The sequence below is a fragment of the Ursus maritimus genome, unplaced genomic scaffold, assembly GCF_017311325.1.
Source record: "Ursus maritimus isolate PB19 unplaced genomic scaffold, ASM1731132v1 scaffold_14, whole genome shotgun sequence".
In the NCBI taxonomy this organism is placed as follows: domain Eukaryota; kingdom Metazoa; phylum Chordata; class Mammalia; order Carnivora; family Ursidae; genus Ursus; species Ursus maritimus.
The window spans coordinates 16,841,104-16,847,763 of NW_024423786.1; the positions used below are offsets into that span (position 1 = coordinate 16,841,104).

General features: G+C 36.4%; 1 pseudogene; it reads right to left on the bottom strand.

Annotated features, from left to right (window-relative positions):
* Positions 1 to 3,237: 3,237 nt before the first annotated feature.
* The window catches only part of LOC103674297, a 6,172-nt pseudogene continuing 2,749 nt past the window's right edge, over positions 3,238 to 6,660 (bottom strand).

Below are 6,660 nucleotides of genomic sequence, written 5' to 3' on the forward strand. Positions count from 1 at the left end.
ATTATTATTGTAGCAGATTACAGACTACGGCTAAGTATTATATAGAGAAATGCCTGGCAGAGAAATTAGGCATTACATGAGTATGTATGGGTAAACTATTATTGAGAAAAGGTACAGAATAGAAATATTCTTATTTAAAGATCTTTATCTGGTAAAATTAGCTTTGAATTAAAGTTCCGTAAGGTATATGAACGCTAATAAAAATATGGGTATTGTTAACATGGAAATTACCTAATGGTAAATCATCTGTTTTTACTCTTGAGGGCCATAAATCCAAATAAATGCAAATTAAATACAGCAACATTCATATAGAAGTTATTAAGAAAATTGTTGACTTAAGAAACTTCTGAAAATAGCTTACTTGAGCTTAATTAATTATGAAATTTCAAGTAACCAATGGAAAAATGAAGGTTTATTTTTCAGTTGTTTAATGACCCAAGTTATGCAATATGCAGAAGACACACATCACCATTTTATGTTCCAAGACCACTTACTTCCTCATGCTTAGAATAGGACTAGGGATATTAAGGCTTATAATTCTTTTTTTTTTTTAAGTAGGCTCCATGCCACCGCGGGGCTCGAACTCACAATCCACGACCCTGAGATCAAGTCAACTGAGCCAGCCAGGCGCCCAAGATTTGAAATTCTTATCTCTCTAAGTCCCATATGTTTTTGTTTTGTTTTTGTTTGTTTTGTTTTTAAGGAGCTGTTTTTCTTTTTGCTTTACACTGAATGAGAACATCCAGAAAATCAAGTCATGATGATATGTAACTGCAGATCCTCATTGGTCATTCTGGGTCTCTTAATTAGGCGGAACAATGGTAATGATCCTAAATTTTCATCTATTTCAGCATCATTTCCATTCTTAATTCATTATGCCTATGCTGATAGAGTCCAAGTATTTAACTGAAGAGATTATCTGGATAACGCAGGCAGAAGATATCAGCATATGTGCGTTGTGTGTGTATGTGTGTGTGTGGGAGAGAGAGGAGAGGAGAGAGAGAGAGAGAGAGAGAGATCCAGTCTTGAATATCAAGTTTGTCTTTCAAATTAATCAAATTTGCCAGAAAATTGTTCATTTGATGGCTATGTGGTTTTAGTGGAAAAATCATTTAATATCCTTTTGATGACAATGAGAAAACACAAAAGCTCACATTAGTTTTTCAAAGGAAATTTATTGGCTCATTTATTTTTGGAATTCCAGTAGAGTATCCTGGCATTCAGGCATGGTCAGATCTATGAACTCAAGCTTCGGCCACTATCTCTTTCTTCATCCCTAAGAATTTATTTTGCTTGGCTTTACTTTTTTGCAGACATTCCCTATGTGATGAGCAAGATGGTCTCTGAAACCACAGAGGCATAACCACCATTTTAACAATCCTGGATAAAGGTGATGTCGATAGTAATAACAACAGTAATAACAGCTAGTATTCAGCTATATTTACTGAAAACTTACTTTATGCCAAGACATTTTTAAGTTGTTTAATATTCATTCTTAATCAAAAATGTTATGAAGGGGTGTATTCTTCTTCTTCATATCAGATGAGGGAAAAAAAATATTTTTTGCTAAGTCCATTAGAAAATTTGGGAAATCTCTAATTGACCTGGTTTTCCTACATTCCTGACACAATTTGAATCTAAGGCAGATTTTATAAAACAGGCCCAGCCCAGTTCAAATCTCTCCTACCCATGACCAGGGAAAATGTGCCATGTTCTTGAAGAGGAAAATGTACTAAAACTATCAATCCTTGACAGGTTAGCAAATTGAATCGCGCATGATCCACACATCTAAATTTCAATGGCTAAACTTGAACTCAATAAATCATTGACTGTCATAACTAAGACATTGTAAGTAAGGCATAAAAAATTTAGAATATAATTGTACTCTAGATTTAAGGAATTAAATAGGGGATTAATAAGTAAAACATGCAAATTATAAAGAAAATGGGTAGAAACAAAAAGGCAAATTGAAGAGTAACAAGGTTGAGATAGCATGCAATAGAAAAAAAAAAAAAAAACAATAACAATAAAAACAAGTACATAGTAGCCAATTGTATTGAGATACATTATATGCAGCACATAATTAACTGTGAGAGAGTGGTCAAGTTTCATTCTTTTGCATGTAGCTGTCCAATTTTCCCAGCACCATTTATTGAAGAGACTGTCTTTTTTCCACTGGATGTTTTCTCCTGCTTTGTCAAAGATTAGTTGCCCAAAGAGCCGAGGGTCCATTTCTGAGTTCTCTATTCTGTTCCATTGGTCTATGTGTCTGTTTTTGTGCCAGTACCATGCTGTCTTTGTGATCACAGCTTTGTAGTACAGCTTGAAATCCGGCAACGTGATGCCCCCAGCTTTGTTTTTCCTTTTCAACAATTCCTTGGTGATTCGGGGCCTTTTCTGGTTCCACACAAATTTAAGGGCTATTTGTTCCAGTTCTTTGAAAAATGCCTTTGGTATTTTGATCGGGATGTTCTCAACATTTGCTGCAACATGGACGGCACTGGAGGAGATAATGCTAAGTGAAATAAATCAAGCAGAGAAAGACAATTACCATATGGTTTCACTCATTTATGGAACATAAGAAGTAGGAAGATTGGTAGGAGGAGAAAGGGAAGAAGAAAGGGGGAATGAACCATGAGAGACTATGGACTCTGGGAAACAAACTGAGGGCTTCAGAGGGGAGGGGGATGGGTAAGGATAGGCTGGTAATGGGTAGTAAGGAGGGCACGTATCACATGGTGCACTGGGTGTTATACGCAAGTAATGAATCATGGAACTTTAAATCAAAAACTAGGGATGTATTGTATGGTGACTAACATAATATAATAAAAAAATTATTAAAAAAAAGGTTAGTTGGAAAGAACTTAATCCATTAGAAAGCACAGATGAACGTCAAAATTGAGGTAAAATCCTCTTTCACAAACCCAGTTGTTTACAGGCATTGCATTGGATTTCAGAGGTTAAATGAGACTACCAATCTATTTTTTTTATTATTAGTATTTTTTTATCAATCTGTTTTTTTTTCATGTTGTTTTTCAGAATATGGTAAACAGACAAATACAATAAGGCATTTAAACTCCATACCACAGTACAATAAGTCCACAGCAAGGGGTCTGAATCGCCTGCTGGTATTGACAAGAATCATTTGCCTTATTGTATAGGCATTAGTTCCTCTATCTTCTGCCAGTTTCTCACTCAGTACTTCTTGGTGTTTTCTGTTTGTTGTTTTTTTTTGTTGTTGTTCCCCATGGACCAATCTAAGTTATTTATTTAAGCCATCTCCTGTCATAGCAAAGGGAAGGAAGATTAGTATACTGGTCATCGTTTGGTACAAGTAGGGAAGAAGAGCTTAAGGTCCCATATACTTTTCCAGTCTGTGTGCAGAGTCATGGTCCAAACTAGTGCTGTGGTCCCCACTGGGGAGTTAGGTCCAGGTTCTCTTTATTCATCTTCATAGCCAGTGGGAAGTGGATTCATGTTGAGAGTTATAGAATAGAGTATGATTACCATCTCCACAGGGAAAGGGCTTGAAACTGATGTGGAGATGGGAGTAGTCAATGAACTCCAGCTTCTCCTACTCTCCATGGTGTGACTTCAGGAAGACGTTCAGCGTGCTCACTCCCATACCAGGGAGTGCTACGAAGTAGGTGAGGGCCTTCCACATGCCAGCAGAGCCCTCCTTGCATGTGGGCCACATGACATGGAGAGACCCAGCTATGCCCTGGACCAACCTAGTAGCCCAGAAACCCGGGACCCAGCTGCCACCACCTTTTTTGACCTGGACCTCACTCAGGTAGTTTTTTGGCAGCTCATAATAAAGCATTTAAGGACATGTCACCAAGCATGAGTTTTACATAACACTTATCTTGTCCATATATAGTGTTTCCTCCAGGCAGGCAAAATTTATCAGCTCATATTGTTTCCTATAGCTCAGTACATCCACACAAATATAAATATGAAACACACTTGCAAAATTTCTTATTTTGCATATAGAAGCCATCTTAAAAGTTTCTTAAAATTAAGCAGATTTTAATTTCTCAAATATGAGTAAAAGAGGGAGTTTAATGATGAAAATCTGAAATATTCCAGGGTCCCTAAAATATTCTGATATGGTTATCTGAAGAAGACATAAAGAAGTTAACAGGGGCACCTGGGTGGCTCAGTCGTTAAGCATCCGCCTTTGGCTCAGGGCGTGATCCCAGAGTCCTAGGATTGAGCCCCACATCAGGCTCCTCCACTGGGAGCCTGCTTCTTCCTCTCCCACTCCCCCTGCTTATGTTCCCTCTCTCACTGGCTCCCTCTCTCTCTCTTTCTCTGATAAATAAATAAATAAATAAATAAATAAATAAATAAATAAAATCTTTAAAAAAAAGAAGTTAACAAGCATAAGGATTTGTAATTCTTTCCAACGTAAAGTTGTAGACTTCTAGTAATGGTTTATTTCAGAATTAACCCTCCTGCAGGTAAAAACTATAAAGTATAGACAAAATATAAAACATAATACCTGAAAACACTGTGTAGTGACCCCAAACAAGCAGATACTGGAGAGGGTAGATACTTGGAGAAGGAAACAACACTGGATAAATTTCCTGGTTTACAAGTCGGAATTGAAGGGCAGGACCCCGTCTGTCCATGCTAAGTGGGCAAAATTGGGAAAGAAGAGTTGTAGACTTACAGTCTCGAAGAAACAAAGAACAGATTTTGCACAATCAGACCAACTAAAAAATAAGAGGGGGAATCCCACAGAGGGGAGAGCCAGGGAGAGGAAGCCCTGGATTCTCTGTTTTAATGATGCTTAATCTTCGGCTATCCTCTGAAATTTGTATTAATAGGACAGTCTCCAAACAGGTCTGCTGAGGTTCCAGAAGAACTGAATTGAGATGTCAACCATCCACTACAAAGGAGACTGTAGTTTGATCTTAGCTACATTTACTGCCTGCTAAGAAAAATAAAAATTGATATTATTTGGAGAACATAACAGAATCCAGAATCTCTACAATACCAAGAAACAATCCAAGATGGCTCAACATATGATAAAATATAAGTGATCCACACTCAAAGAGAAGCCAATGGAGATCAACCCAGAGTGGTCCATGCATTGGACATAATATATAATGAATTTAAAGCACAATTATAATTATGCTCATGGAAACAAAGCATTATCACACCAAATATAAAATTAGGAAACGGAAGCAGAGAAACAGAATCTTAAAAAAAAAAAAAAAAAAAAAAAAAAAAAAAAAAAAAAAGAACCCATTGGAAATTCTAGTTTTAAAAAAATACAAAATCAAAAATAATTTTAAAAATTTCAGTTTGCTTAATAGCAGTTTAGAGATGACAGAGAAAAAAGTCAGTGGATTTGAAGCTAGATCAATATAAATTTTTCCAACATGAGAAGAAAGAGAGAAGATTAGGGGCAGAAAAATGAATACAGCCTCAAAATATTTAATATCTGTGTAACTGCCATCTCAAGAGAAGAGAGGGATGGGACATAAAAATATATATTTGAAGACATAATGCCAGAAAATTTACCAAATGTGGTGAAAGCCAGAAACTTATAGATTCAAGGATCTCAGCAAACGTTCAGCAGGATAAATAAAATGTGAGCCGTACTTAGATGCATAATAATCAAGCTGTTAAAAACACAGATAAAAGAAAAGAAAACCTGGAAAGAAGACGGAGAGTAAAACAGCACATTACACAGACGTTGATAGCAAGTTTAAAGTGCTGAAAGAAAAAAAGAAATCAACCTAGAATTCTAGATCCACCGAAAATATTCTTCAAGTATGAAGGCAAAATAAGCATAGTTCAGATAAAAGAAACTGAAGAGTGTTATTGCCATCAGAGCTGCACTAGAAGAAATGCTAAAACTAGTTCTTAAAGCTGAGGGGAAATGATACCAGATGAAACTCAGATCTTTATTTTTTATTTTTTAAAGATATTCTTTTTTTTTTTTTAAGATTTTATTTATTTATTTGACAGAGACAGACAGCCAGAGAGAGAGGGAACACAAGCAGGGGGAGTGGGAGAGGAAGAAGCAGGCTCATAGCAGAGGAGACTGATGTGGGGCTCGCTCCCATAAGGCCGGGAACACGCCCTGAGCCGAAGGCAGACGCTTAACCGCTGTGCCACCCAGGAGCCCCGAAACTCAGATCTTTAGAAAGAAAGAAAGAGCACTGGAAATGGTAAATAGGTGAGTACATCTAGAAAATTATTTTTCTTTCGATTTACTCAAAGTATATAAGACTGTTTAAACCCAAAGGCCTAGCTCTTGCATCCATTAAAACTGACAATTCCCCTAATTCAATAGAAAATGAACATTACTACATGCACAAAAATGTCATCTCATATATGAAGATATGCTTTAATAATCTATATTCCCTGAGTAAAATACAGCATTTTTCATTATATCAGCTTCATCCACTGTTTTATTATTAGCACAACTACAGAAGCCTGCAGAGATTTTGCAAAAGGATCAGCCCAATTAGATAAAAATGAGAATCCTCTTTTCAGATCTAAATTTTGCATCATTATCTCTCTAGGAAGAGATCATTAAATTATGATTTAGTCACCGGGCTCTTTACTGATTAGAATGCAGAATAGTTAACCATTTGCATCTGAAAACAAAGTGGAATCAATATAGCTAGTCCACTTAAAAAT